The 17,793-nt window shown below is 41.3% G+C and overlaps 1 protein-coding gene across 3 annotated transcripts in view; it reads right to left on the bottom strand.

Annotated features, from left to right (window-relative positions):
* Positions 1-17,793, bottom strand: part of dlgap1b (discs, large (Drosophila) homolog-associated protein 1b) — a 102,796-nt gene that overhangs the window by 62,188 nt on the left and 22,815 nt on the right. For all 3 annotated transcript variants that reach the window (XM_030398508.1, XM_030398510.1, XM_030398511.1), the window contains exon 2: positions 3,073-3,158. The gene's annotated coding sequence lies outside the window, so the exon portion shown is untranslated. The remainder of the gene's footprint in view (positions 1-3,072; positions 3,159-17,793) is intronic.

Raw genomic sequence — 17,793 nt, 5'->3', positions numbered from 1 at the left:
CCTGGCAACCTCTGCGTTTCCCATTACAAATATTGCAGCAAGTGTTGTGTACATCCAGTTTTAAAAAAACTGTAACCATACTTGGAATTGCTTAGTTTCGGCTCACCACACTGTGACGTGAACAAGCTGCAGGGGTGACTCGCTCCGTCTCTGTTACTCTCAGGTTTCGGAAATTTGACACAGATTGGTTAAACATATTCAGCAGTACGAATTCGGTTGGTACCCTTGAACATACAGAGTTCAGTAACCAAACTCTTATGTGCATTCTCGAAAACCCTCTCCTTTGGTGTCCTGCGGTGGAAGAAATGAATCACAACACCTTGCCTCGGAGCTCCCTAGCTGAACAAATGTGTTATTTGCAAGCTGACTGCAGTAGATTTGCTCAGTCTAAGCAGTTCATTGTTAATCTGTGAGTATAAACGACAAGCACCCTTAAGTGATTTCACATTTCCACACTGTTGGTAGTGTATGTAATGTCTAGGCAGTTTAGGATGGCATCCCAGTCGTCCTTCTTTTATCTCTTCTCTGTTACATCCCAAATGACTCTCTCCTCTCTCCTCCCTATCTACCTGACCTCCAACCCTTTTCTTTGATCATTCCTCCTCTATCTTTTCCCTACTCAACCCCGGGTGTCTGCTCTGTAAGGCTGTGATTGCCAGTATCAGCGCTCTCCTCGCCTCTCCTCCCACCGGCCAAGATTTACCTCATCTGATCGTCCCTAATTGCATACTCATTCCCTACCTAATCTCCATAAATGCACTTCATCACAACCCTGCTTGATGTTGGAAATCCAAAATGCTGTTTGCACAGGATAACATCAAGATTTCAGTATTTGAAAAAAAAATTGTTAAATCGAAGAGTGTGGCTGCACAGCAGGAATTCTGTGGTACAGCCTCTGCTATCAACCTGTTTTTCCCACAGCCTGCCCAATCATCCCCTTCCTCTCCAAGATTCGCTGGGACACAGAACACACTGGCTTAAGCTCTGTTTGTAAACCGCATTGCTTCTTTTTCAAATAGCCGTCGATGATGACACAAGTCAGTGCAATGATACGTTTTTCAAATGGCAAGCTGTGCTCGCTGCAAATCCAGCTTTTTGGCAGTGGCCCCAGGCCTCAGGGTTCAGGGTTGGCTCGTCCACAAGAGCCGAGCCTGAGATGGGATCCCATGTGTGATTATATATTAACCAGTCATGGTGATGACGATGCAGTATTTCCATTCTTTCATGGCTGCAGCTTCTGTAATTATTATGAAAATGCCGTTTTATTCTAGGAAAAAAAATGTTTTTCTAAATAATTTCCTGTGAGTATAACAACTCTGTACAATGTATTTTTTAAGCGCAGTGCACAAATCAGTCCGTTGTGATGACAGAATGCTGAAAGTCTAAAATGACGACAAGATTACATTTTCAAAAAATGTAATACTGCCAATAGGTTTACCTTTGATTGGATTGTTTTTTTTTATCTACTAAATCAGTTAAAAGGAGTTAAAGGGTAACTCCATCAGTTTTACATGTTCAATTCTGTTTACAGGTCTTGGGCAGTACAACTACTCATGTGAAAAAAGTAATGGTAAGAAGCCTTTTGTGGCTCCAGGGGAAGCTACATGAAATCAGATGAATTGCCTCCAGTGATGTCACTCACTGGCTAAAATGCATTTTGGGTAATGTAGGCCCCATGCTTAAAAAAGGAAGAAGTGTGGATTAAAGACAGGGACATCTTCTGCTTCCTCTAAGAGCCTAGTGCCTCTGGAGCCACAAAAGGCTTCAAACCGCTTTTTTTACATATACAGTACAACTGTAAACACACTTTGTGTAAAAATCTATGGAGTTACCTTGTAAATAAAATATGTATCATTCTTATTACAAGAGATTCAAATCACAAAGCAAGTCTCATTGCAAAACCTCATCTCAGTACTAACGTCTGTGCTCAGAGTGCAGCTACAAGGGCAGAAAAACTTGGCAAACAACATGGTCAGCCCTTTAACCTCAGCCTGTGCCGCTCACACATTACCATTAAATTTGAGTTGCAGGGCAGATTTTCAGAAAAAAATAAATACCCAGTGATCTTCAAAAAGCCCTGAATGCTGCACAAACACATTACCAGAATCTTTTCTGCCATCTGGATGATAAAATATTCCATCAGCTGTACAGACACACACAACAAAGTCTCAACTAATTACAATCCATGTAGCCAGAAATGACATGTCTGGGTTCATATTTAAAAAAACAAACAAAATACTAACACACTGCAAAATACGAAACATGTATTTTTCAGACCCTAATGTTACAGCAATAAATTAGAGGCACAAAACTGGAGCCAAGTCTGTCCTTGGCATTCATTGTGCCCTTATAATTGTGTTTAAACAACAAAAATGAACATTCATGAACAGGATAAAGTGTATCATCCATCAGCATGTGAAAGTAGATGACTATGGTGTCAGATTATAAGGCTGGTAATGTTTTCATTAGTGGACAAAAATAACTAGAAAAATCCTTTGCCCTCCAACCTCAACATTGCTAAAGTGCTTTGACCTATGCCTGGCACAGTAAACATGTTCAGCACTTTTGCTCGCTATTAAGCACTTTTACACACTTTATAAACTGTTTATCTCACCACCGCCATCTGCTCTGATACCAGATACATTACACCAACAGGAAAAAACACATCAGCCTCTGAGAAAACTGCTTTTTATTTGTTCATCTTTATACCATCTCCTCTTTTTTCCTGTCACTCTGCTCAGCGATTGTGTCTCTATCCGTCTCATTCCTGGTGCCATCGACGGTAGACTGCCAGCACTGACAGATGAGTCTACAGATGTGCTCTAAAAGGTTATAGTTGGTACATGAAAGGCTGCGCTCAAAAGGTCACGGGTGATTTGCGAGTGCGCAGGTGAGAGGCATAGTTGAGATACATCAAGGTTTGTCTCCATGTACTGCTGCTTCACTGTAGTTAAATGAAACCCACTTTATAGGCGCTCGCTGACCTATGCGTCAATAAAAGTATCATCCAGAGCTACTTATAGCACCACAGAAGGCAGTATAATGATCCACTGGAGAATAAGAGTAACTCACCTTCTTTATTGTCTCATCTTTGGCATCTTTTCTCTCCTGTGCTTAATTCCAGGCTCCTCGTCCTCTGTGCGTGCACATTTCTCCACCTTGAATAAAGACAGAGTGCATGGTTGAAGATTTGTAACAACATATAAAAAAAACTCCTGCAGTGCCCTGATGGCTAATGTGCTGGTCCATGTGGCATGGGCTCACGCTGTGTTGTTGCCCCCTGCGCCTTTTTTTCCAGACACACTCCAGTGTTGCAATTACTGCTGAAATGCTAGGGGGGGGGGGGGGGGAGAGAATGGTGGACAGCATGATTTGTCTTTTGGTAGGAAAACAGAAATATAAAACCCCTTTCTGCTTTAAAGTAAACCCCAGAAGAAAATGGAAAACTTTGATCTTCATTGACCAGAGCGCGCTGGATTAAAAGACATTACAAATGGCTGTGTGCATAATCAGCTAAGCCCAGTAATGTTTGGCTGTAAAATCACAGCACCAACATGTTGGTTTTGATCCTAAACCCTGTCTTTCGGGAGGCGACATCTCAGAGAAACAGCACAAAAAGGAGGGAGGGGATGTGCGGAATCCACCGCCGGCAAGAAAAAAACGGGAGATAAGGAGAGGAAATTCATTTTAAGCCTATTTGAGCGTCGTTAAATCTAGTATGTCAAGTCCTTGGGGTGTTGTGAGGGAGGGTGAAACCAGTCTCTGTCTCAGGGCAATGACTTGTGATGCTTTACAATAAAGTAGATCACCAACACTCATTTCTTAAAGCGCACGGCAGAGGCTTGTCATGTTGTTGAGGAGTTTTACATAAGTTACATAAGAAACATCCAGCTCTGAGACACCTCTCATATAATTATCCCTTGTAATAACCAATCAAAACAGACTCATTATCGTGCTTTTGAGACTTTGCACAGCGGAAACACTTTGCAAATGAGCTCTCTAGAAAGCAGCCCTTTTCTGATACCCCGGGAAGGTGATGAAGAGGAGGTGGCAGGTAGTTCAACGTCGGGGCACGGAACAGATGGTGGTCTGTCCGACGCTCGCCAGGCGGGACTTGGTTGAGACAGGTTGGACACACACAAACACACATACGCGCAGGTCAGAGGGAGGGCACTGATACTCCCAGGGGCGCTTCAGGTCCTTTACTTGACAGGGATGCAGGTATACCAATAAAACCAGAGTCTTATGATGTGAAGTTCATGCGAAGTTAATGAAGAATTTGACAACATTTTAACATTTTGTGATGGTAGGGTTAGTTTAATAATAGAGCCAAGTTCAGACCAAAGAAGACAAAACTGTTTAAGAACGCTGAAAGGACAAGCTAGAGCGGTGTGACCTGGCCTGTCTCACCTCGACTCAAGCCGGCTGATGGTGTTGGCACTCAGCTTGTCAAGTTGCCAGTAGCAGGTTCTAATACGTCAGGCGCATCATCTGTTTCAACAGCCGTTTGAGCGCTTCATAACAAAGTCAGGTCAAGTCAGATACAAACTGTCAGCTGGTTGAGATGGCAGAGTTTGGGACGTATGAAAGAGAGGATAACCTCATCAGTCTGTTTGAGGAACAGCCGTGTCTGTATGACATAAGTCCTCTAAGTAAAATTTTTCCGCCACTCACTATGCAAACCATTTAAATCAGGAGAGACTTCATTCTGAATGAATACATATGTATTGCAATGTGCACATCAGATGAGAAATATGAGTCTTTGGCGATCAGGCCCCATTATATTTCAAGAGAGAGGGTTAAGCTATGAGTGGTGTAGAAAACCCCCCATGATGGAGCACAGACGCTTGCGTTGATATGTCGATGACTGCTGAAGATTTGGATGTGATGAAGTGGACTCCAGTGAGCTCGACCTGGGCGATGGATGTGATGAACTGGAGGTGAATGTGGTGGGGGAGGGTCGCAAAGATTTTGCATTGAAACGACAGCTGACAGCAGCTGGAAGGAGGAAAGATTTTCAAGCTTGACGGCAGCAGCATGATTGATTGATTTAATAGTGGCAAAATCTGGTTGGTTTAACTGAAGTAAAAGCCCAGTCAGCTGACTGAGAAGTGGGAAGAGAGAGAGAGTAATATATATAGAGAGAGATAATTGTAAAAAATGAACATTAAGATCGTGATCCTAACTCACTGTAGCTAGTAATTCATTTTTGATATCCCGATTAATATTTGACAGCATACAGAGAATATACACCTTCTTGTCAAGTCACATTGGTGTAAACAATTGCTCGTCAGCGCATTGCAATTAGCTACAAGTTTCAACTCTTCTTGTCCCTCAAGTTTCTAACTGTGACAACAATCAGTGTTCAGAATGTAAAAAGCAATTGGTCAATAAAGTTTTACCCATTTACCACATTGTCTCGCTGTCCAGAAACAGGGTTAGAAGAGTAGAAAAGATCATAATCTGAAGTTTTGAGATGCTGTGAATTTACTGACAACATTGTTAATCATACTGTTGCAAATGCCATTGAATAAGGAGTCGATAATTTCTTATTTTAAGTTGTTTTTTTCCATTAGTCATCAGGCATGACACCCAGCTTGCTAATGGAAATGACACTGTCATGCTAGAGCTTGTTAGCAAGAAGTCATGTTAGCTTTAGTAATTCCAAGATACCGTGATTACTTCAGAGAAGTCCAACTGTCAGTTTGCCATTTAATCAATGAACATTTTGACTCTTCAATAAAATCCCATTTAAAAATGTGTTCATATTTTCTTAAAATGTTTTTCACTTTCAGAACCTCTAAGGTGTCTCTTATTTTGAAAAATAAATTTTCACTGCATCAATTAGAGATCAATATCTTGACCTGACTCAGACTGGAGATAGCCTTGTAATACAAAGGTCACTCACAATCTGAGCGATATCCACAAATTGATCAGTTTACGCCCCACAGCAGCCTTCACTGTAATGAATATTGATTACAAATGTGTGAGTGTGGTGATATAAAAATGATCAACAGTGGTAAAAAAAAAACACATTTAAACAAGCTGCTTCGTAGTTACAAGGTAAAAAAAAAAAATAACCTCAGTACAAAAGATGTGATTTTACATCTTACGTGTCCTTGCTGTCGATCACTTCACATCTGCTAGGGGAGAATTTCAATTTCACACTCTGCTGGGGTGCTTAAGACACACATCGCTAAAACTAAGAGACAGAGAGGTAGAGGAGGAAGGCAGAGGAGGCCTGTTCTAGGATCAACATATGTATTCATGAATGACTAAACAACCGAGGGATGAACATAAATGAATACATGAGACACGCCACTAGCATGCTAATACAGCGTTCGGAGCGCTATGCCACCTCTCTCAGTGAGTGAAAGCATCATAGGCGAAAAAAAAAACGTATTTCAATCAAATCAAAACTTTATCATAACCTTTAGATTAATTTCTTCACTCAATCCAATTAGTGTCAGTGATTATGGTGCAACAGCGAGTGTGGACAACAAGCTCTTGATTGAATTAGATCCAGGCAGACTAGAGCAGCTACATGTGTCCGGATTTGACTCGGAGGAGTTATTTGAAGTGCCCATCTCCAGTGAGCTTCCTGTAAGTCAACTGCAGCTCTCCAATTCTCTGCATTCACTATCTGCAGTCTGAATAATTCATGAGTGAACAATAAAAAGCAAAAAAACCTAAGAACAAAAAAAAAAAATAGGTCTATGAAAAGGGGAAATGACTGTGACCTTCCATGCAAAATGAGAGGAAGTCAGGAGAGCGATGCGCAGCGAGACAGGGATGAAGAAACGCAGGGGAACGGAAGCAGAAACTTGGAGGAAAGAATGGGAGGGAAATAAAATGAGAGCTGTACAAATGAGAGAAAAATTTCCCCTTTTGTAAAAAAAAAAAAAAAAAAAAAAAGAAGCCTCCATCCATATGCTGGAGTGTGATACGGAAATAGGCCCCTCTGTATTCATGAATCTCTCAGAGCGCAATCAATGGGGTAAGCGATACATAAAAGATGAGGCCGAGTTTGACCTGTGCACTGAGGGGGAGGGGAAGTGTTCTGCAGAGCCTGGACCGGAGGAGATGGCGATTTTAGACTCTGTCAGGGCATCCTTTGAAGTTTTGGCAGATCAGGATGGGCAGTGGATCAGCCTGTGGCCCTGCTGCATTAACCCCCCGAGCCCCAGCTACGCTTGCACTGAGTCAGCAGCAGCACCAGCGGGCTGCCTGCCTGGCCAGCATCGTGCATAATCTCGACACTGGTGCAGCACAGATCCATTATACGGAACCATTATTCAAACTTAAGCAGTGATTATCTCCGTGCTTTATTACATTTTCACAGCAGCATGACTTCACACTAGTCGACTGGGGATCTGATGTTGATGCTTATTTTGAACAAAAGAAAAACGGAGCTCATGACATCGACTCAGAAGTTGCCGTGTGATTTCCTTATCTGCCACAGGCAGCACAACACACACAAACACACACAAGAAAGGACCTTCGTCAAGTTGAAGAACAGTCCAGACTGACAGACACAATCGTGCACATGCTAAGACACAGGCACAACGGACAATCACACTTTTGCCTGATTGTTTGAGGCATGCGGACACTCTAGATAGACAGAGGTGAGTCACGTCAGAAAGAGGATTAGAGGGGCTGTGAAAAAGCGGAGAATTATTGACTGAAAAGGGGAGGATTTAGATTTGGCTCTGCCAGTTCACAGCAGCCTCTAACCCCTCCCCTCTCTCCCTCGACATACACACTTACACACTTACACTAGTGATGACTCAGTAAGACTGTCGCACGTCACTTTGGACTGACATTCCTCAGGTAAACTATTAATCCAAGCTGTGGCATGCTCTGACCCTACTTTCTAAAAGACTCTAATCCCATCACTGTGAAACCGGTCAGCTACACACATACAGTAGCATCCCTAGAAAACCTGACAGCCACCGTAAGACGTAACAGATGAAGGAATCCATGGATAAGAGTCAGAAGTGGAATCTCATCTATCCGCAGAGAAACACGTACTAATCCGATTCTAAATATTCCCAAATCTCTGTGTGATTAAAATAATTCCAGATTTTGAATAAATCGCGGGCGATTAAACTAAACAGGATACACATCTGAGGCTGCAAGCTCTGTCTTGTGCTTTTCCTCGCTCATGAGGAGGATACAGCCGGTGAAATTTGGAAAGCATTTCAAGGAGACAGTGAACACAAAAATCTATCTCTTAAATCTAAATTTGTTTTAATACCGCTATCCAGTCAGAGAGAGGTAGGTTAAACTTTTTGCTCCGCTCAAGAAAAAAAGAAAAAACGAAGAATGAGTGGTTCTGTGTGTGTGTGTGTGTGTTTCGAGGGTTTTTACAAGGGCACTGAGAGGTGTACAGTATTTGCAATTGAAATGCAGGGTGCGATTCAAAGCGGGTATGGGGGTGGTGGGGGGTTGACGGCACCCCACCTGGATGGTTAGACTTCCAAAGGGCACACTTAATGAATTCACAGCACAGTAATGTGAGAACCACACACTGCTGACAGGTACTCATTTATGAAGAAGAAGGTGTTTGTGTGTATATACACTGTGTGTGCGTCTGTCGAGGCAGCCGGTGCTGTTTGAAGTTGCTGGCCGTTTAAAATCAAGAGTTCAGGGAGCGCTTTAGCTGTGTGGATGCAGTAACTCTTATAATCCCTCCCATCAGAAAGTGACAATAAAATGTAAAGAAAACATGCTAAAAGCTGAATCAGAATATTTTATGAGCCCAGTTGCCTTCTTGCCAGAAGCCTACATACCATATTGATATTTCTACAATGAGACATGTGTCATGTCGGGTTCACAATATGTTTAGAACCTGACTGTCACATTGGGAGGTGGAGGGGACAGTGGGGGAGTTACATGCGAGAAGGCTGCCAAGCCAATTCCCCCAGTTTGAGAATGTGTATCAGCATTTGGAGGCACGACACCCCTGGATATCATTATAGAGACCTAACCCTAACAAAGTGGTTTTTGCCTCTAAACATAACCAGGTCATTAACATGAATATGTGGTATCGTGTTTGTTTTGAGTTCATAGTGCAAAATGCATTAAAACTGCAGATTAGTTTAAAGATTTGTGAGAAAATGTATTTGTGTGCAGTTACACAGACGTCCCTGATCTAATGTCAGTGTGTAAAAACAATGCTGTCATGCAGGTTTCTTCTTTCCCCGTCAAGGTTATTTTTTCATATCTGGGAATCAGGTGTCCGCTCTGGCTCATAGAGAATGCAGCATAATAGGACTATATATCATTTTTGCTGACACTAATTCAACATCAAACAATTCAGGTAACCTTTTCAGAGAATACAAGAAGCATACCAAAGGTATAAACAGAGGTGTGATGTATTTCTGTGTACATTTGTCTGTTTAACATCATTGTGAGTTTATATTAAACAGGATATGGGTTATATCCTAGAATACATATGAACTGCAGCCAAAACAATCAGGTATGAGCAGCAAACTTGGCACAGAGAGGGGAGGCCTGTGGTGTGAATGTAGTGGAAGAGTAAAGCAGACATATGGCACATTATGTCTGACTGTGTGAATGTTACTGAGTCCCAAAGTGAAATGATATTTATAGAACCATATTGAGAGGAGAAGGAATCACTCCATACGTATTTTTATCTTCGGGTTTGACTCGATAGATGTTGACGGCTCAGATGAGCCCTCCTACTGCTTGACTATTGCATTCTGCTTCCTTTCACTCACCCTCAGGGTTTGTGTTGCCATTTTCAGTGTTAACCAACTGTGACATACAGTTGACCTAGCTAACAAGCCGTATGATAATGATGGAAATCTTAAAGAGTTCCACTGAAATTTGAATTTTCCACACCTTATATGCAAAGAAAACAAATTAAAATGACTAGGCAGCTATTGTGCAAATGCTCCTCTTTATGGGCTACTGAATGGATCACGTCAGTAGAGCCCTGAAACCTCTACAAACATTCATACAAGATGTTTTTTCCAAGTGTGTTCAGTAGGGTTGCAATGGTATTTTCATGGTCCGACAACCACATGTAAACACAATTATTATTATCGGTTACAAAGACCTTTGCGATATGTATGAATTGGCGAGCTGTTCACACTCATACTCAAAACAAAAAGAGGTCGGCATATCATCAAAGTAACTAACTAAATACTAACAGTAAACTAACTGTAGCTGCCGTTAAGTAGTTAGGTATGTTAACCGTTATCTAGCAGTCTGGACTGGGAGCTTGGAGCTACGGAGGAGTTTTGGTGTCTAGATCATTAGCACTGGAGCTTTGGATTGGGATTAGTCTGGGCTAGCTGGTTAGCATGCTAACTTCTGTAGATTTCTCTGCAATACAACATCCTACATGGACATCATAATGTGTAAACTGTTATTTCCTCACACAACTTTAGTTCATTTTTTATGTTTTTACGTACAATCCTTATTCTTGTGACATACTGCACCTTTAAGGGACTGAAAAAATTAGCGTTCTGTCATAATTTCACAAAATATTATGCCCTGACAGACATGAAACTTGATATAAACTTGAATATCTACATTTAAAATGACACTAACAACAATCCTAGTGTTCAGCTTGTTGTTTCTCCTGTGAGAGATGGGTGTAGCAATGAGAGATTACCAACCCAGAAATACCCATCGGTAGTCTGTCAGAGAGCCATTCAAATCCAATCATGCCAGCCACAACAACAACACATCCTGAACGCATGTACACCCTCACAGACACTTACGCGTCAAACCTTCTCTGAATACTCTGAGAGATGATGGACTGAGGCTTAATGAGAACGTGACAGTTCTAGTCAAGGTATACACTAACCTGAACATCAAGGCACCGAAATGCTTTCACATTTTCCACATATGAATTCCACAGAATATACAATATTATCTAATGACGCAAATTCCATGGAGACGCTTGCCTTCAAGGTCTGAGCTTTAAGAGGCGGAAGCAGAGAATGCACTGTTAATAGAAAGTCTTGTCACAGCTCCAGTCCATCTCCACTCTCCATTCATATCTGTCTCCCTTATCTTCTCTCTGCTGCTTCCTCTCCAAGCACACTGGCTCGCACAACCTTTATTTGCCATCCTTTTCTTTTTTCCTTTTTTTTTTTGCTTTAGTTCTCTCTCATGCATAATCTGTGTTCTTTCCTGTCCTCACTTTATTTCCCCTGGAGACAATCTCTCTCTATCTTTCCCCGGCTACTCCTCTCACTCCATCGCTCTCCACTGCTCAGTCAGAATAACAGCAGCGATCTATCAGAACATTTTCTGTAACCAGGGGGCAATTTTCTGGACCTGGCAGAGCATCAGCCATTTGCTATACTGTACCAAGACACTGTTGTGATAATAACACCGAGAAATCTAATTAACACAGTATAGTGTATATGCTTCAGCAGCAGAAGCAGAGATAGTAAAGCTGCAACAGTCCCGGTCATGAAAATTCATGAGATTGCCACGGGCTGTGCATGACTGACACGGGCAGAGGGGAAGGGGGCATGTAAATAGTGGTTCAAGAAAAAAGGGTGTGCTCAGTGATTAAGTGGACACACAAGCTCGGGACTCCAATCAGGCCAAATCAATGTGAACTAATCCTGTGGCAATTAAGAAACCGTGGTTCAACGCCCAGGACCTAATTCAATTTCTTTCTGGGTTCTCGCTGTGAAAGGATTGATTGAAAGTCCTGGATAAGAGCCAGACGAACGAGAGAATGAAGTTATGAGAGATTTTTTTCTTTTTTTTCTTTTAACAGACAGCTCTTGGCATTTAAGTCTACGCTGATCGCAGGTCAGACGTAAATGTGTCTCAGTGTATCGGCCCCATAGCTCAATGCTCGGCGGTGCTTTGAGGAAATGATAAATGGGATCCGGGCGGGAAAAAGGAACAGGAAGGCGGCTGATGAGTGAGACGTTAGCGGTGTCGATGATGGTACTTTTTCTTCACCCTGATTAGCCTCTCTTTTTCTTTTTTCCACTGTCATCTCTCTCATCGTATTTACCGCCGGAATCAAAATGGGATCTGTGGATACGTTATCGTGGTGATTAACTATCCGATCTTGCATTTGCATTTACACCTGGTGTTTTTTTTAATGCATTCTCGTCCTCATTATCCTCATTGTGGTCTAATTTCGGCCCTCCACAGCAAAAACCTGCGTGTGAGTAATTTGAGGTGGCAACAAATCAGCCCCTCCATTAAAAAAAATCACTGCGTTTTGAGTAAACTTTATAAACTTTGTGAAATGCCACCTTAGGAAAAAAATCTTAATTACTTGTCCCCTCTTGTAAAATTCAGCAAATAAAATACATTTAGTTTTTCCTTTCATTATGTAAACATTAGTTTGTCCTGGTGTCTAACAGAACTTGAGTTCAGTCTACTCTTTGAGCGAGTCCAGTTGCCTTCGTATAGCACAGATACAACCAACAAACTGACACGGGGGGGAAACGTAATCTCCTTGGCGAAGGTAATTATATGCCTTCTTAACTTTAGCTTCAGCTGCACAGATGAGTGCAACACACACCGGTGCACACACAATTATTTCCTACTGTATATTATTAATTTCCAATCCATTTTGCTCTCGTTTTTCATGCACATTTTTGGTGCTTTTGCGTGTTTATGTAAGGCTGTGATCCCACCCTCTCACTGCAGTTACATGGTGCAGAGAGACACCATTCACCTCATTACATGACACTGTACCATCAATATGATTTTGCAGCTGTTATTTTAAGATAAAATTGCTTCCATCACATGCACACCACCAATTAAACAGAGAACATGATATTCCTGATGTAGGCACGAGCATGAAGCTCGGTGTGGATGTTTTGCCTGGAGCAAGAGACAGACGGCGGGAGAGGAAGAGGTGAGAAAGATAAGATATGTCAAGTGGGTGATAGAACAATTTTCCAAAATACTAAAACAATTTTCCAAAATATGAACTCTCTCTTTTTAAGCATCCTTTTAACCGTTTTGGGTGGTTGAAGGTAGTTACTTGCTCTGTGAGACGAAGGGCTGGAAAGCACGATGCAGCAATAGGTTGCAAGCAGAAAATGTTTTCCTCTTTGACAGTACAAGACAAGAATATCCTTTATTGATCCCTCAGAGGGGAAATTCAGGATATAATACTGGCCTCTGACATTCAGTGGGGACATGACAAATGTGACAGAATGTAAACAACAATTACATCTTTTTTTATATACACTGAGTTGAATGATAGTCAGTTTAAAAGTCAGAGAAAAAGATCAGTGACAGCCTTGTGAGCGGTACCTTCATCTATCAAGTATTGGACTGACTCACGCTGCTGTCTGAATAAAGCAAGAACCGTCAATCATCTGCTGCACGGCCTGCTTACCGCGTTGTATGTCTCAAGCTAATGCATTAGTGTGGTTGCCAGACCACAAAGAGCAGAGTGGAAATTAATTGTGGGTTGTCTTTGCCAGGCCGGGTTATCCACAGGAATAACAGAAACACACCATCGAATAACAAAACGCGCCTCATTGCCAGAAGCTGTTTATGTAACTGTGTCAAAGTGTGCTATGCTGTGTTTTTCCCCTTAAACTCCAAACTTAAATTGAGAGAGAGTGGTTATCGGGGAAACACTAAGTCCTTTGAATTTATAAAACCGATTGCGTAACTGCAACACCCTCTTGGGAAGCATAATTCATTGATATTTTCTTGGTTTTAGGGTTATGTAACTTCAGGTTTCAGTGGTTTAGAATACACGAACTGTATAGATTGTATACAGAGGAAGATAGACAGGACTCTTACAGCAAATTTACTGGAGGAGGCAGATATCCCATTACTGAGCCAGTAAGTGTGCCAAGCTCTATCTACAGTGCCGGGCAGCAGGCAGAACCTATCATAACACACACCGTTAAGCCCTCACATGGGGTGAAGAGGGGCAGAGAGACAGAGGGAGCGAGAGCAACCCTCTCGCCATCCACAGCAGGTAAAGTGGGACCGAATGAGCATCCAGATCGCCGCTTGGATGAGTTACAGCTGAGAGACAGATGCACTGAACAGCTCAGAGGACCAACAAAGGAACAAACAGATTAGGTGAAAAGAAAAAAAAGGGAACATGTTGGAGACAAAATGAGGATTGTGTGAAATTCACAGGAGAGATGTAGTCCAGATTTTGAGCGAGCCAGACCGTCTATAATCTTGAACAAAATTGAAAAGAAGACAAGACAAATGAGGGAGGATAATGATGAGTGATTTTTAAAACCCAGGGAACACAACAAGCAAGTAAGGGCTGCTAGGTTTTAAAGCGTCGTGAGACAGGAAGGTGGAGAATTACCTGAACTAAGGCTCTTACGGTGCCGACCTACAATAAATTTGTTTGGCTCAAGAACCCAGTAGCATGTAATCACATTTCTCTGAGACAGCTTTCCTGTCGCCGGCTGCAGTCAAATAAAGCAGAAAATGCCCTGGTGCTACACCGCTCAATGGATCAGTATTTCCCTCATCACACAGATCAACGTTTACAACTCAAGCATCCTTGAATACTCTGCTTTAGCTATAACAACTTAAATAACAGCGCTATAAAACTGACACAAGCGCTCGGTGTGTAAAAAAAAAAACCCATCAGCATGATAAAACATACAGCTGACTTCAACGAGATTTTCCTGCACTGTCTGGTTGACTGGAACATAATCTAAATCATTCTTCTTGAAGGCATTGGTTGATTCGTGATGACTCAATGTTAAGCTATAATTTTCAATTGTCTACATATACTCCTGCAAACACACACTGTGAACCAGCAGGTACTTTAATAATGTTCTTACTTACACAATTGCTTCCAATGCTGGTAAACAGTTTGAAATGGCAACATTTCGCCTTCTTGTGTAGGTCTGGTGCAAAAGCAATTTATAATATTACAGTTTTTAAAACATCATTTATGGAAATCAGACATTATACTTTGCAATACATGAGATTCAACGAACTGCAATGTAAGTACAACCGTGACCAGTGTTAAGTGGGCCAATCAGACCACATAACCCGCCCGATCGTCATCATTAAGGACTTGTTTTGTTTTGCCCAACCAACATAAAATGTGATTCAAGAAATCATAAATGATAAATGAGTAATGGGATCAATCTCACTCATACTAATTAGAAGAGAAAAGGGCAGATTTATTGGAGTACAGCCAAACTTTTAATGGATGAAAACTGTCAAAAATTAGAGCCAACCCGACATTATCAGCCAAAATTGGCCTCACAGGTATATCCATATTGGTCCGACATGCTCTGACGTTTTTAAGGGCACTGACTTCATTGTAGTGAATAAGGATTTTTGAAAACTGTAAAATGTCCTGCCTCTGATGGTGCTCATCTAGACTTGAAACTCAAGTGAAAGAACACAAATAACATTAAAAGGCAAAAATATTGAACATCTACAAAATAATTGCGAGCACAGTATTTTGCCCTGCCCTGCATCTTTTACAGTTGTTTGCCTGCCTCAACACACCTGCTTCAAATGGCGGGGTCGTTATCAGGCTTCAGCAGAGCGCGATGTTGAGCTCATCATTTGAATCAGGTGTGTTGGAGCAGGGAAACATCTCAAACATGCAGGGCAGGGAAGGCCAACGGGACCAGGGTTAATGAAAACACGGACTTGTCTCCCACACACATTTGCAGGTGTACCTGCTGAAGTGATTATTCTCTTTCAGCAGATGCGAAAGCCCATTATATTCATGTACTGGTTTAATCTTCTCATGAAGACAGTAATAATCAAGCCCAACATTAAGCAGAGTGAAATATGCAGAGCTGGTGCAGCGTCTCTTCCTCTCACAGAGAAAGTGATGATATGAGATTAATCAGGATGTAGACATTAGGGAGGCAACGTGTTGTAAATAATGACTGAGCAGAGGTAGGGAGGTGTGTTGCCGGTGATAGTCTCACAGATAAATACAAACGGGTAGAACAATGATTTGATAGGCTGTCTGAACATGACCAACAATCCTGCCAGGAGAGATAAAAGCTTTAGAGGTGCACACCGCACCACTGTCAAGTAAGTAGATTAATAAAACATTGGGATCTGTCCTCTTGCTGTGATAAACTGTCATTATTATGCAACATTGTTTGCATAATTTTGCACTTCTCTGCACACGTCCTTGTACAGTAGCTCATTTAGCCCCAGGCAACATGTTCATGCTCCTGCTCCATAGTACTCATTTAACTCACTTCTTGCATTTCATTTAACTCACTTGAACTGTAATGTTATTCTGCTCCAATGCACCATTGGACACTCGCCATCCCATCTGCAACTGTACTGTGTACTGTATCATACTGGTTCCAAAACACAGACACAGACGATATAAAGTGTGTCGTTTTCTCTACTGTTCCCTTATGTAGTGCTGCCAGAATGAATCCTTAAACTCCCTTGTCTTGGAATGAGTGGGTTTTTTGAAGGGGGCTTTTGGTTATATTCTTGAAATACGGTTTGTGGTAAACACAGCGAGAGATTTTAACATCACTGTGTTTGAATTAGGAAATATTTATGTGTCTTAAAATTGCCTTAGATGTAAGAATTTTAGTTGAAAACACTAAAAACGACTACAGTTACAGCAACATTTAGCAGCAGTTAGCGGTCCGCCGATTTCTACATATTGCACCTTGAAAAAGATAGCTGCTAACAAGAGGGTAAATGAGACTACGGAGGTTGTCCGGGACATAAATGTCATCGTACCCAAGTAATCTACTCAAGAGTCCATCCTAACCAGACTAACTAACTAACTTTAGATACAAACTATTTTTAACCTAACTTTACAGCTCGTAGATTGATGAATTCACATGTGAATAGTATATTGTGATAAGAGGCTCAGTTTTAATTCATAGCTCACGTTAGCTTTTTACTTTTGCCGGTTGTTTTTACTCTTTTAGAGATTTTACTGCTGAACAAACCTTATATTCTAAAATAATCCAAAATCCAATTGAAAAATCCCATAGGCATTTTCTCACTGGAATCTGGGCGATGCTAAAGGATTAGCCTAGAAAAAATGTGCTGCACTCAAAACTGGACACTAACATTTTTAAGAAAATTACGTTGGTCATTGTTTGCAGGTTGTTTTTTTTTGTTCTATTATTCTTATTTCCTTTCTTGCTGGAGCTAAGATCCTATCCTTGCTGTCTCTAAAGTTTAAAAACAGGTCTACAGGCATCTTTAAAGCTCAGTGATTAACACATTAAAAAGAGTTTGTCTAATCAATAGAAAATGTTGGTTTTAGGTTAGTTTTGAACTAAGTTAAACTAATTGCCTTCAGGCTCCACTTCAACATTCAATACACCAACATGAGAGTGGCATTGATCATCTCATTTAGCTCTTAGCACAAAATACAAAGCAGCGAATTTCCCCAAATATCAAACTATTCTCTTAAATGAGTTAATTATTTTAAAACATTTGAAGTCCTCACAGACACTCTTCATCCGTCTTTCTTCAGCATTTTTCATTATACATATTACATTAAGAAACAACATATTGATCTCCTGTAACAGCTTCCTTTCATCCAGTTGTTTTCCAGCTGTATGTCAGATTGCAGCGTGTTTGTTTTCAGTGTGCCTCTGCACCAAATCCAACATTTAACTCACATACTGCAGGGCTGTGATAATTCTACAGAGACTCTGGAAGACATGGGATGTGCTTGTGTAATTCTAATGCTTCACTCTTGCAGAGCCTCATTAGGCTTTGAAAATCACAGAGGCTATCACTGCGCTGACAGCTCCTGGACATTTGTTGCATCTGACGATTTACCCGGATAAATAAAAGATGTCATCCACACAAATA

Source organism: Sparus aurata, chromosome 19 (assembly GCF_900880675.1).
Source record: "Sparus aurata chromosome 19, fSpaAur1.1, whole genome shotgun sequence".
Taxonomy (NCBI): Eukaryota; Metazoa; Chordata; class Actinopteri; order Spariformes; family Sparidae; genus Sparus; species Sparus aurata.
The sequence above is the reverse complement of the archived record's forward strand: the minus strand, read 5'-3'. Positions and strand labels throughout refer to the sequence as shown.